Here is a 13,940-nt window from a genome sequence, read left to right on the forward strand (position 1 = left end):
GACTTAACTTGTTCTTAAGCGCCTAACAAGGCAAAAGAAAAGCAAAAGTTTGGTTTGTGTCTTTTATTGTAATTCCACGATGACGAAGACCCTCTACAGGGCTTCGCATCGCTTCCTTACTCTGTTTTAAGCCAAAGCCTTTATTAATCATTTTGAATGTTTTCTGGTTGAGTATTTTTTAAGGGAGATTTACTTTGCGACTTAGATCACACCAAGAAAAAGAGTTTTGTTTTTGACTATTTAGAGAATGCACATCGAGGTCTACACCACAATCGATTCTCTAAATAACGGATAAGAGATACATCGAAATCTACATTCCAATCATTTCTTTTCCGTTTAGTAGAAAAGAACGTACATCGGGGCCTACACCCCAATCATTTCTTTTCTACTAGGTGAGAAAGAACGTACATCGGGGCCTACACCCCAATCATTTCTTTCTCACTATACATCAGAAAAGTCACAGTGTGATCTTTGTCAGGTTTTTGTTTATTAAGTATTTTAGAGTTGAAAAAGGAAAAGAAATGAAAGAGGGGCACTAACCTATTCTCTAATCTAATGTTATACACTAAAACCTATTTAAAATCTACCCTAAAATCTAAGGGGATTTGACTAAGGAGAAGAAAAGGAGAAAGTTGTTTAAGTTGACCAAAATCAACCTTTAACAACTAGGGGTATTTTAGTCATTTCACAAAGGATTGAAAATATTCACAAACCAAAAGAATTAAAATCTATATTAAAAAGGAAAATACACAAGCACCATACCACTTTTATTCATGTTTAGAACTATTTTTTATGAATTAAAACTAAAAGCACTATTTATCTATATTTTTTTTTAAGGACCAATCAAAATTAAAAGAAAATCAACAATTAAAACAAATATTTCTAAAAATTCTAATTGGGTGAAAAATATATTTTTGTCATTTTTATTTGAACAAAAATCAATTAGCAAGCACGAGAAGAAAAAAAACTATTTTATTTGTTTTTTTTTTATTATCAGCAAAGGGGGTGAATCAGCAAAAAAAAAAAAACCAAATGAACTAAGATCTATACTAAAGGCGCATTGGGCCAGAACTGGGGGGTGAAAGAATAAATCTTCTTGGCCCACTACCTCAAATTCGTGACAGCATTAGCAATTGGGGTGTGTAACCCAGAAAACAACCTTGAGCCCAATAGATTCGTGGCCCAATCAATACACATGCTATTCCACTTTTTGATTATCAGCATTTATTTGTCATCATTATGCATGCAGCTTTTTTTTATATCACATGATTTTTATCAGTAACGACATAACGCAACATGGAATCAATTGGGCCCTCTTTCACTTAAGTCAAATAAGCCAAAATAAAAGCCAGAACCAACCAGAATGCAACACGTCATTTCCAATCATTTAGTAAAGGACAAAAAGGAAACAATTTAAAAGAGACGGGTCCAATGGACGCCTGCCACGTAAGCAGACGGAGTGTCAACCACCATGCACACATAGACGCCGGAGAACCACCTCCGGTCGTCTTCTCCGGTCATACGGCCACCGTCCCTCCATGAAAACACCCGGACAATACAGATTCACACATGATTCGACTCGGTTTTTGATGCTGAGTCTAAATCCGAGCTTCTTTTTCTCTAATAATCCTTCCAATTTCTTATTCGAACCAAAACGTAAAGCCCTAATTTCTACCAAGCTCACCAAAATCAACAACACGCACATTCGTCCAATCATCGTCACGCACACACTTCAAATATAGGAGTTAACGTTTAAACAAGCATCATTTTCACACAAACAGAAATCAAACCTCACGAATCCATAACTGAATATCGGTGCAAGAGTCTATGGCATGCGATTTATTATGCTAAGAGGATCTAGAAGCTTACCTGTTTGGATCTTGAATCAAAGAAGAATGAAAGAAGAACTCTGCAAGTTTCCGAGCTCCTTGATAACGAAGATAATCACTCCTGACCGTGTGACTTCGATCTGAGAAATAAACTCAGATTTGCAAGACTCTTGAAGTTCTCAGTAATATGGCGAAGATCCACCAGCTTTTGCCATTTGCGGATGATTCTGAATCGTAGATGAAGATGATGCTTGTCAAGGTAGAAGCGAGTGGTGGCGGAAACGACGATGGAAGTTGATGGAGGTGGTTGCGGTGAAGAGAGGTGGTTGCGGTGATGAGAGGTGGTGGATGGTGAAGATGATGGTTGGTGGAATAGTTTGTTGGGTGTGTAACAAACTTTCTTATGTGAGCAAATGGAGAGAGAACGAGAGAAGAAGAAGATTCAGATTGAAAACGGGTGAAAAAAATGAAGTCCCTGAACTATGTGTATGATTTTGGTATTTATAATATGAGTGTGCATTGTTGGCTATGGTGTGGTGAGAAAAAGTGGATCTTTTCTCTACAAAACTTAGGGAACACACAAGTTTCTTTTTGGTAAACTCTCTCACGCTTTTGGATGGCTCAGACTGATGCATGGTTCGTTATGGAAGTACCGGATGCTGCTTACGTATACACTGCTGCCACTTATCTCATGCCAAGCCTTTCGCAAAACAAACTACACAGCCCTCTTTGTGGGCTCATAGATCCTTTCATGACTCATCATTTGACACAAATAAGGGCTCATAACGCAGGGGACATGGGATAGAGCCTTTTTCATGTTGATGCTTTGGAGAGAAAACAAGTGTAACACATTCAAAACCAGCTTGCAAACCGAATGATTCCCCACTGTATACCCAGGGCATCCGTGACCTAGCTTCTGGCCCTTATTCTTTGGCAAAAGTTAACTTGATCAGGACACGACTTCCAGACCATATATCTCGCCTATCACTTGTTCAATTGATATAGCATATGGCTTAATGGAAAGGAGACGTGGCAAAGAGTAATATGGCTCCACACTCATTCTCAATGGACTTTTGTAGACTTTAATAATTAGCATTAAAAGTAGTCTGCCAAGTGTTCGACGTAATGTCTCATGCATGCCATGGGTTTTGACTCCTGTACTTGTCAACGCGCGATTTGATGAAGAGATGACTTTGAGCCCTTATATTTTGATCAATACGTATTCAATCAACACAACCCATAGCCCATTGGGAAGAACACATGGCAAGGAAGATAGAGACCTCAATAATTCCTAAAAAAGATCTTTAGAATTTCCTGAAACTCAATTGGAAAATGGCACACTACATGTTTGAGCAAATGCTTGCGCTAGCATGACAATTTGTCTGGAAGCTTGACTTGACTCAGTGAAAATCTTCAGACTTTGCATCTCTGTAACTCACGAACCATGCTTCCAATGGAAAAATACTCAACTACAAATTTGTTCATCTCCATGAGATGAACAATATTGGTGTTGAACATTTTCTGAAATAATGCATAGATCCACGTGAAATCAAGCTGGGAAGTGAACTGGTCAACCATTCTCAAAATTTTAGAAATTTTACTAAGTGTAGAAGTTTCTATTTTAGGATTTTCTCATCTTAACTAACTTTCCCAAAATGGTAAATTTTAGTTAAAACTTGATTTTATTCATTTCATTGACTTTCTTTGACCGATCTTCCACCAAAAGTCAATATTTGACAGTTTGACCTTGACTTTGACCAAAAAGTCACCTGCTTTGATTTTCTCCGATTCCAGATGAATATCCCGATTAAATCGTTTCTGACCCACTTCTCAATCAATCTTCAACCAAAGAGGCTTCAATGAATATTTCTTCCAGGAAGCCATATTTCACATCCATAACCACTTCCCCGATTAAATATTGACCAAAAATTCAGTAGAGTTGACGTTGGTCAGAAAACCCTAATTTGACGATCTTGATGAATCTGAAGCATGTATCATTTAATCAGAGCCCTGCCTTGGAGAGAGTGAAATCCTGATCTTTAGGGGATCCTCCATGAGAACAGTATTGTGCAGTCAAGTCCTCAATCTTTCTTGTTTTGCTCACAGATACCCCACACATTGAACCTCTTTTTCACCGGTTTTCTCAAACAGTAACAATGATATGAATGAATGTATTGGATGAATGGCCTATATGACACATGTATATGAATGTGATGTGAAAGCCAGTCAGGAATAAATATGGGCAAATTTTGGGGTGCAACAGCATGCAATGCAGGCGGGTGACATGTGATCCTAGGGATAACCTTAGAGGCGACATTGGACCCTCGTGGGATCTTTGTAGGATAAATGTTATGACATGCCAATGGAAATCCCTTAGATTAGGGAGTATGCAGAAGGTAGCGGCTGGTGACCGTTCAAGATAGTCGCCAAGTCTCATGGCCATCGAGAGGCCGATAGACGTGTACCAATAAAGTTGTCCCTCGTGGGAAGGTTCTCTATGCGGAACGCAACCTATCTAAGGACGATATCGAATGAAAAGAAATCCCTACATGCTAGGGAATGAAGGATGTATAGATGGAAATCCAAATCCTACAAGTTAGAGGGTGTGCGGGAGCAAGCACTGGTTGACCGTTCAAGACAGTTACCAGCTCTCATGGCCATCGAGAGGCCAATCGACGTGCGTTAATGAGGACGTCCTTCAGGGGAAGGACATGTCATTTGTAAAGACAAATGGACGAAAAAAGAGAATCCCTATAGGCTAGGGAGTACGTAGGAGTAAGCATGGGGTGACCGTTCGAGACAGTCATTTGGTCTCATGGCCATCGAGAGGCCAATCGACGTGTGTTAATGAAAATGCCCTCCGTACGAAGGACGCGTAGTCGTAAAATACAAAGGCAAGAAAGAAAATCCCTACAAGCTAGGGAGTGCGTAGAAATACCTGCAAAATTGAAACGCATAGATACTCGAAGCATATAAATTGCAAACATATAATAAGCGCATAAGCCCAAAAGTCCTAGGTTCATAGGTCCGACGTAGCGGCTCTTGGGAGCCAACCTTTTTATAGGGGGGTTCTAGAAGGTCTCATGGGGTCGTTCGTAGCCTCCGAGACTTTTTGTCTCTTCGGATTTTAGAACAACTCATTTTATCCATGAGGTTCGAATTTTTGGGGTAGGTTCTCGGAGAGATCAGCCAAGCATCCAGTCCTGCCCTCAACAAAGTCAAGCCTCGTTTTGGATATTTCTGAATACTCAACCCACTCCGAGTGGAGTTATCAATGAGACTCGTAGGCGATTCATGTCCCCTATTGATCTCAAAGTTAACTCCCACACTTAGGGTTTAACACAACATAAAAAACAACAATGCATATAATAATATAGGTAAACATTTTAAGGCAGATAGATAAACATTTAAGAAAAACAAAAACAAATAAATAAATAAATAATTTAATATTTATTAAAAGATGAACCTCCCCCAACCCTAAAAATGGCAAGTTTGCCAAACCCTAAAAAAACTTGCCAAACCTAAACCCTGCCAAAACCTATAGGAGCATAGTATTCACTATTAAGTTGTCCCCAGCAGAGTCGCCAGTTGTAGCAACCTGCCCTAAAAATTTAAGATTAGAGTCTCCACCTATTCTACCAAGGCGAATAGGAAACCTACGCAGTTAAGAGATCAGGGTAAGATACTATATTCAGGTCGAGGGAAGGTGTTAGGCACCCTCAACCCTTTCCTATGAATTTGAATCTAAGGTCAACAGTTTTATAGCTAAGAGTATTAAGGTAAGGTTTATGCTTTCGAGGGTTAAATAATTAAGGGAAATGAAACGGGGAAAAATGAGATTTAGAGGGAAGGGGACTCGCCTTGGTTATCCAAGTGCATACGTATCTCCTTAGGGAGAATCAGAGTCAACGTAGTTCGGGGAGGGTTGTACACCTTAGAATTTGATATGAAGGTGTTTGAAGTTGTTTTGTGCTTTGAAAGGCATTTTGAGTTGCCTGATCGAAAAGGATGAAAATCCGTAGTTTGGTATTAGTAGTTTGAAAAGGTTTGGGAAGTGTTTTAGGATTTGGGCGTACAACCCTGATTTTAATTTATTACCGTTAGTCGCGATAATCGATAGGTTTGATTACCATGGCTAACGGGTTGAAGGGAGGATTGCTAACCACTATAATCGATAGATTCGATTATCACGAATAGCAAATGTGTGTATTTTAATTATCGTTACTCCTCATAATTGATAGATTCGATTACAAATAATAACGAATTTGACCACGGGGAAATGCTAATCATCGTAACCAATAGCTTTGGTTAAAACCTTTTAGCAAAATAATATTTATAGTTTCTATTATTTAATTTGTATCATTATCCCTCATAATCGATTGATTCGATTAAAAATAATAATGAATTAGAATAAGGGAAATAGGCTAATCATCGCAACCAATAAGATGGTTGAAACCCTTTAGCCAAATGAATGTTATTTTAATTTATATTTAAGAATTAACTAATTATTTGATTATTATCCACCGCGATCAATTGATTTAATCGAAGCGAATAATAAATTAAATCTTATTATTATGGCTAGAAAACTAATGGGATTGGACAAACCCTAATGCCTTGATAACAATTTTCCGGGTTTTTTGTGATTTTTTTAACCATTGAATTTAATCAAATCAATTAATTCGAATAATCGAAATAATCGAATTATAAAGTAAAATCCTAATATTGATCATATTCTTAACTTAAAACAAATTATATACAATAATTAAAAAGAAAGAAGAAAAGAAAAAAAACAATGAACATAAATTGATTTAATTTTCAAATAAGATAAAAAAACAAGTAAATAAATAAGAATTTAAGAAAACCTGGGCGCATTATCCCACGTGGCGCATTGATGAATGTCCATGATGCGTCATCAGCCTTGATGCGTTAGATCTGATCTGGGCGCGATCTAATGGTTAGATGCTGGAGGTGTATTGTGAACTTGTGCTGGTGGGATGCATTGGATCTTGCTGCAAATAACACAAAACGTCCAAAAAACATAGAAGTTCCCCAGGTGTGGATCGAACCCAAGACACCAAAGTTGAAAGCGCTTCCTCTCACCATCTGTACCACGCTTTAATGCTGAGTGACAAATCCATAAGTAAAATAATAAACAAATCCAGAATTCAAAAAAACAAAGGGACGCGCGCCTTTGAGTCGTCTTCTTCATTGGAGAAAGGCAACGCTTTTTGTCTTGGAATACAGAACCTTTAGGCCACAGTTTTCAAACGTGGCTGTATACCCTCCATCTTAAAACCTGCACTTGATCATCAATAAACAAAAAAGAAGAATCCAGATCGAATATATATGTTCCTACGAATGCATTGGTACCATCGATTCTGGCTAATTGTTCCTCTAACCTACCGGCCGTAAATTATGACCACGAAAACCTAATAATGGCATCTTGCCATGTATGCGTTGAAATTCAAATCAAACAACCCAGGCACGATGTGAACCTCAATATTAACGCATATGTGTAATCAAATTGCATTAAAAACGTATGAATTATGTAAACCGAACTTGGAAAGAAGTTAACAAACCATGAACGAAACCCCACTTTTTCGAAGGCCTTGAACCTCAATATTAACGCATATGTGGAATCAAATTGCATTAAAAACGTATGAATTATGTAAACCGAACTTGGAAAGAAGTTAACAAACCATGAACGAAACCCCTATTTGGTCTGCAACAAGCTGTAATTCGATCCATCCTCACCTTTGGTTCACAATTTTTTTGTTCTTGAATAAGGGTTTCTCAGCCAGAATTTCCAACCCCTTGCATCAGAGTCTCTTTCTCTATTTATAAGGAACGAATTAGGTTTATAACACTGCATCCAATCTTCATAAATTGCATGAATCTTATTTGATTTGGAAGTGATATAAAACTTTCCAAACTTGCATCTAAAGCTTCCACTTTTGCATCAATCTTTATCCCAATCAAATATTCTGATTTTGGCTTTTATTAATGAATATCTTGGGCATAAGAATGCTAAATAATAAGCCATGCACTTATTTTTTTTATTTCACATTTTATTCTAATTAAAGTTGAATTAAATTGAATTAATCCAAAATAATTAAAATAAAATGGGAGAGGACGTGTCATTGGGCTTGAGGGATTCTTGGATTCTTTAGAAATAAGTTTTTAAATTCAAGAAATATAGGCCCATGAGTTAAAAAATGCAATTTCCATCACTTAGGGTTTTAAGCTTTTCTCAAATATCAACCAACTTCTACCACACATATCTCTCTCAATTTTTATCACATGGAAGCATTCTAGGACTTTTTAGAAAGCTTAAAGAGTCCTTTAAATGACCCTTTTGGTTTCATCTCAATCGGAGTTTCCATGTTCAAGTTATGAGCTTTGATCCAAAAGGTGTTTTTGTTGACCTTTGTGGAGGACCTATAATGTATTGGACTATATCTCTCAAATGAAACCTTTCTGGCCTTGGCTTGTGAGAGACAAAGTTTTAGAGAATCAAATTTCCTTCAGAATAGGCTTTGAGTGAAGAATTTCTGATACTCCATGTAGAAGTTATGGCCAGTCAAAGTTGAGTTGACTTTTCCTATGAAAAACCCTAATTTGAACCTTTGCATTTGTTCATCTCTGAGTTTTTATTAACGGATCATGATCAACCTTTGATCAATTGATGGATATAGCCTCACATACCTGATGTTGACCAAAAATCTTGATGCTTGACTGTATTTTGACTATAGTTGACTTTTAGGTCAACATAGTCGATCTTTGATCATCTAAGCCATTGAATGAGCAATTCTTGGAATATAAGCTTGAATTTTGACATGGAGGCGCCTTGATACATGTGAGACACCTTGGGATCCATTTGAGACTTTAGACACTCAAATTCCTTTGATAACCTGCAAACCCTAGTTTTGAGACCCTCGGTTAGGAGAGAGTTGCTTGAGAAGAACCCCTGAGCCTTGCGTTATTGGAGATGAAAAGAGGAGGGCAAATTTTGGGGTATGACACATTATAGCTCAAAACAACACATTATTAACCTATAATCTATGCAATTTCAACAATTATAACCTCCCTAATCCTAACATATAATCCAATTGACCTAGACAATATTCCTAATCAATGTTATCATCCAAAACACGATAACAAATGTTAACCGGAGAGTCCCCCCTTACCTTAGCCAAGAGTTCTTGATTGGTCTCTCCCTCTACATTTCCTCTTTCACGTTCTTCGTGTTCCAAATCCTCCAGTTCTTTCATGTTCTCCCTTTTTCCAAACTCTTTTCACGTTCCCTTCCTTTCTTCCCAATTCCTTATTATTTTATAAAATAACCTTTAATTAGAATAGAGCGTTTACTAACATAACAGCCCCCTCATTCCTTAACATCACACATGGCCCAACACCATAAACCATTCTTTTCCAATTAAATTCCACAAACCACCAATAATTCTAATTATTAATTAAATTTTCAATTAAATTAGAATTTAAAATATACAGGGGTTACAACTCTTCCCCACTAAAAGAGTTTTCGTCCTGAAAACATACCTCCAGTGAAAAGTTCCGGATAGGAGTCTTTCGTCTAACCCTCCAGTTCCCAGGTAACATTCCCATTAGTCGATCCTCAAAAGTCCACCTGATATTACCAACAGAAAGCATGCCTCATGCACTCAAATCTTAACTCTTACGTCAAATTTGACCCTCCAAAGGAGTACCACTCGTTATGTCTCCAAAAGGTTAAGAACAATAGAACATTGAGGTACAACCCATACAATGCGTCCAATAACTGAATAATATAATTACACAACCATGATATGACCACACCTGATCAACACTGTAGTAATGCATTCCATCTACCAAACGTACCGACCTTAAATATACTTTCCCATATGAGCAATAAAATAATACTTACACTTTTCACTAACTGCTTCCTTCAAAAAAAACTCAATAATCATATTCCTATACCATTGAATTTCAACTATTTGACTCCTCTCAAGTCACACAAGCAATTATCCAACACGTTACATTCCGCTTTCGATGCACCATTCTGATTACTCATTACAACCATCCTTACCAATTAGATTTCCGAGTTTTACCCAATTCTGGCTCTCTTTACTCATTCGTTCGAGAATCATTCTTTATCATACGTGGTACTAATCTACCACTTAGCAATACTTACTCGCACTCAAAAACAAATTCCTAATTTACTTCCTCTATTAAAACATTCTAACCATCGGAACAAGTACACACAAGTAATTATAATCACACTCATCAGCCTCAATATACCATTGCTTACAAAATAGCTCAAACCGAGTCCCACTCTTCTCTAAGAATTAAATCAACTTCGTCCTTCATAGAGTATAATTCCTCATTTTATCTGGAATCTACAATAACACCTTAACAACGACACAAAATTATTATAGCATCATATAGTATCAACTCATCGTCTTAACTCCGCCGAATGCATACTCGTCAACCACGTACAACCATAATAACATGCTCATCATCTCGGCAATTATTCAAAAGAGTTCTAATCCTCTGGCACGGAATCCTTACATCCACTAGATTCTAAGTCCAACATATAGATCAATACATATACTCTACGTAGGCTTCCGACATATTAATTCGTCACTGCTCACAAGTAGTACTCATAAGACTACTCCACATCACACTTTCGCTCCGCGACTCTGATTACCCGTCTTAAGTCATTGTCCATTATGTTACACTCCTTCATATTCACTTCTTCATAAGTTCACACAACATGGTGGGTGATTATTCTCACGGTTTAATATCCATCACAACTTATACCATTAAGGTAACAAAACAAGTTCATCCCATTTATATGATTCCATCTACTACCAACAAGAGATTTAGGGTGATCAAGTCCTAAATTTGTCAATAGATAGTCGACAACCATATTTAAGTACAAACCGTCGTTACTACATAATAGTGTCCCTTTCCGAGTTTGCACTCAAACTCATTAACATCGTCATGGCCCAATAATTCACTTTGAGTCTTTACAACTCGCACACTTCCCTCTTATTGGATCTTGTCGGTGAGACACCAACGTCTAAACATTTTACACAATCCCCTTCATAGTAACTTAGCATCACACACTTGTTAAGTAGTTCCAAACTTCATGATCACTAATATACTCGTACATTACTATTTATCTCGTTCCAAATCAAAATCCTCATCTTAGCAAAAGACCGCGACAACATTCATAACTCGTGGTTTCACTCTAAATCCCATGACATCTTTCGCGTACAAGTATCATTCCACTTGGAATCTCAACAAAGTCTTCCTCACATCAATACGTGTCATAAATCCTCTGCAATTCTTCTTTTACACTTGTCGTGTCTTTGGCATCACAAATACGACTTCTACTATTCCAAAGTTTATTTCACCTTTACTACTAATTCTCTCCTCACTAAAATCCATCGTAACTCAAATCATCTTTATTACCGAACACCTCATCAACTTATTCATCACCAACATGATCTACTCAACTTCGTTTCAAACAATTGCGGTAATAACCATTCCTATTCAACAAGTTTCACGCTTCCATAACTGACCTCAGACTCTCTCCTCATAGGATCACCTCTATTGTATTTATAACCTTCCCATAAGGTAGAACATAATCTCTCCTTTACGTAGGTTCAAACGGCACATTAATCCGACACTCGGAACTCAAGATATGAATTTTGCAACGTCATCCAAAATGCATCATCGTCACCATGCATCGACACTCTCTACGGTATCTCCAAAACTTCTCAAATGGTACATTTAATTCCTAAAATTAATTCTCAACAAACCTCTTAATTATTCCTTCAATCCGTTCAACTCTGACACTGACGCTTCGTGCGGTAACAATGAACAAGTCTAGTTCTAAGGACAAATGTAACCGTAACTGCACCTCTTTCCAACATCATCCTGTCACAATTAAATAAGTTACAGCTGCTGCAACCATTTTGATAACAAAGTTCATCTCTCTAGCTTTCCTATGCTTCAAACGGAACTCAAAACGAATGTCCAGAACTCCAATTATGATTTTTCGAAGTTTCATAACAGTTCAGCAACTTTCTTGTGTTTTGCTTATGGAGATTCCACTCCGAGACTCGTCCTCTTCAAATCAATCACATTCTAAACATCCCCTTATCATATCTCTTCGCTTCCAAACATTCTTATAACTTGAGCAACACATTCCATCGCCAAAGTTCCATATCTGAAACATCACGACATCAATCCTCTTTGCAAACTTGTAAATGAACCTCTTCCGAGAAGCAAGGCTCCTTCCCCACTTCGCTCAAACCAAATCTTGCAACAAAACAACTGGTACCGACAGTGACTCACTCACATGTCGCATACCAAGGGATAATACACCGACAGTATTCAACTGCCGCGTAACTCAACTGACTCGACAATTGGTCGGAAGGACCGACCTGCTCTAATACCACTATTGTAACACCCTTCTAAACCCCGCGACAATTAAATAAAAATTCAGAGTAAAACATAAAAACAAGGGTGCCACAATTAAAATAAATCAATTTATCATAAGTCAATTGTCATGTCACACTAAGGGACAATCATCAATTTTATAAAATCATGTTTCTACACATCGGAATATTCATTTTCGTGTAAGCATAACATCATCTATGCAATATCCCACAAAATTAATACAATAAAAACAGAATAGAGTATAATCATAGACTCTAAACTAGCATTCCCCCCAGTGATTCAATATCAGAGCATGACAACTGACGCTAAACTAAACGCACTGACTCATGAGCTAATCCTCACCAAGTCGTAAAAGTCGCTATCCTCAATCTGAAAATGACAACATCTAAGGGTGAGTCTCATCACAATTAACAAATAATATCGCATCATAAATAATAACACATCATAGTTATATCGTTCACCCAATCATATTATATTCAGGCAATTCAACAAAACACGCAACCAACACATCATCAATTCATAACACTGAAACACATTCAATCATGTTATGAAATCCTGCATATGAATGAACTGACACTATGCATGTGGTACCAAACATCATCAATGGGAATAACCCACCAACCGATCAAACATCATCACGATACGGCCCTGCCAGCACAAATTCCGCACAATGGGAATTATGCCCTTCACTGAATCCACAACATCATCTAGATTCAGCCCTTAACATATGCTTATGAATGAATGCTAACACATATGAAACATACTTATACCATCGTCAAGTCTATGAATAACATCATCCAATACTCAACCATCATCATCATCATCAAAGTATGTTTATATACATTAGCATCATTCAAATACAATCAATGATCATCATCATTAAGAACATACATATATCCGCATCAATCCTCATCATCATCACCCATAAAGAACATACATGTATTCACATCTTCCAAAACAAATCAATCATCATTATACAATTCTCAACAATCATCACATAATCATATTTTCAACGCATCTTATATTGTCACATTCCATCATATATGTCAACAATACATCATCCATCAAACAAAAAAAATATTCACATCATACTCATATCCTCGCATAGAGTGTCTCATAAGCTTCATCATAAAATCAAACAAATCATCACACGACTCATATTTTAAACATAGCATGTATCGTCATATCTCATCGTATATGTCCACAACACATCATTCATAAAAACAAGCAAATCATGGTTTAAAATAATCAAAAGTTACACCTCATTTCATCATTTCAACACATAGGTTATTTTATGAGGTTCATCATACTCAAAACGGCACTCAAAGCTGGCCAACGGTTTAAAAGATACATCATTTTCAAGTTTGGAAAATTTCTCCACAGCAAGGTCCGCTCAGCGGACCACTATTGACTCGTGACAGAAGCGAACTACCTTCAGATCTTCGCTCAGTGGACCACTAGCGACCTTAGACAGAAGCTAACTAGGTCGGGTCCTCCACTTATCAGACCCCCTCCGCTTAGCAGACGTACGATTTTGCAGATTCTCAGGTCTGCGACAGACCCTGCGATCTCACACATTCTAAGTCCAAAATCAATTCTAAACATCATATACAGCCAAGTAATCATCATTTGCATCATCATACA

This window comes from Vicia villosa, linkage group LG1 (genome assembly GCF_029867415.1).
Source record: "Vicia villosa cultivar HV-30 ecotype Madison, WI linkage group LG1, Vvil1.0, whole genome shotgun sequence".
In the NCBI taxonomy this organism is placed as follows: Eukaryota; Viridiplantae; Streptophyta; class Magnoliopsida; order Fabales; family Fabaceae; genus Vicia; species Vicia villosa.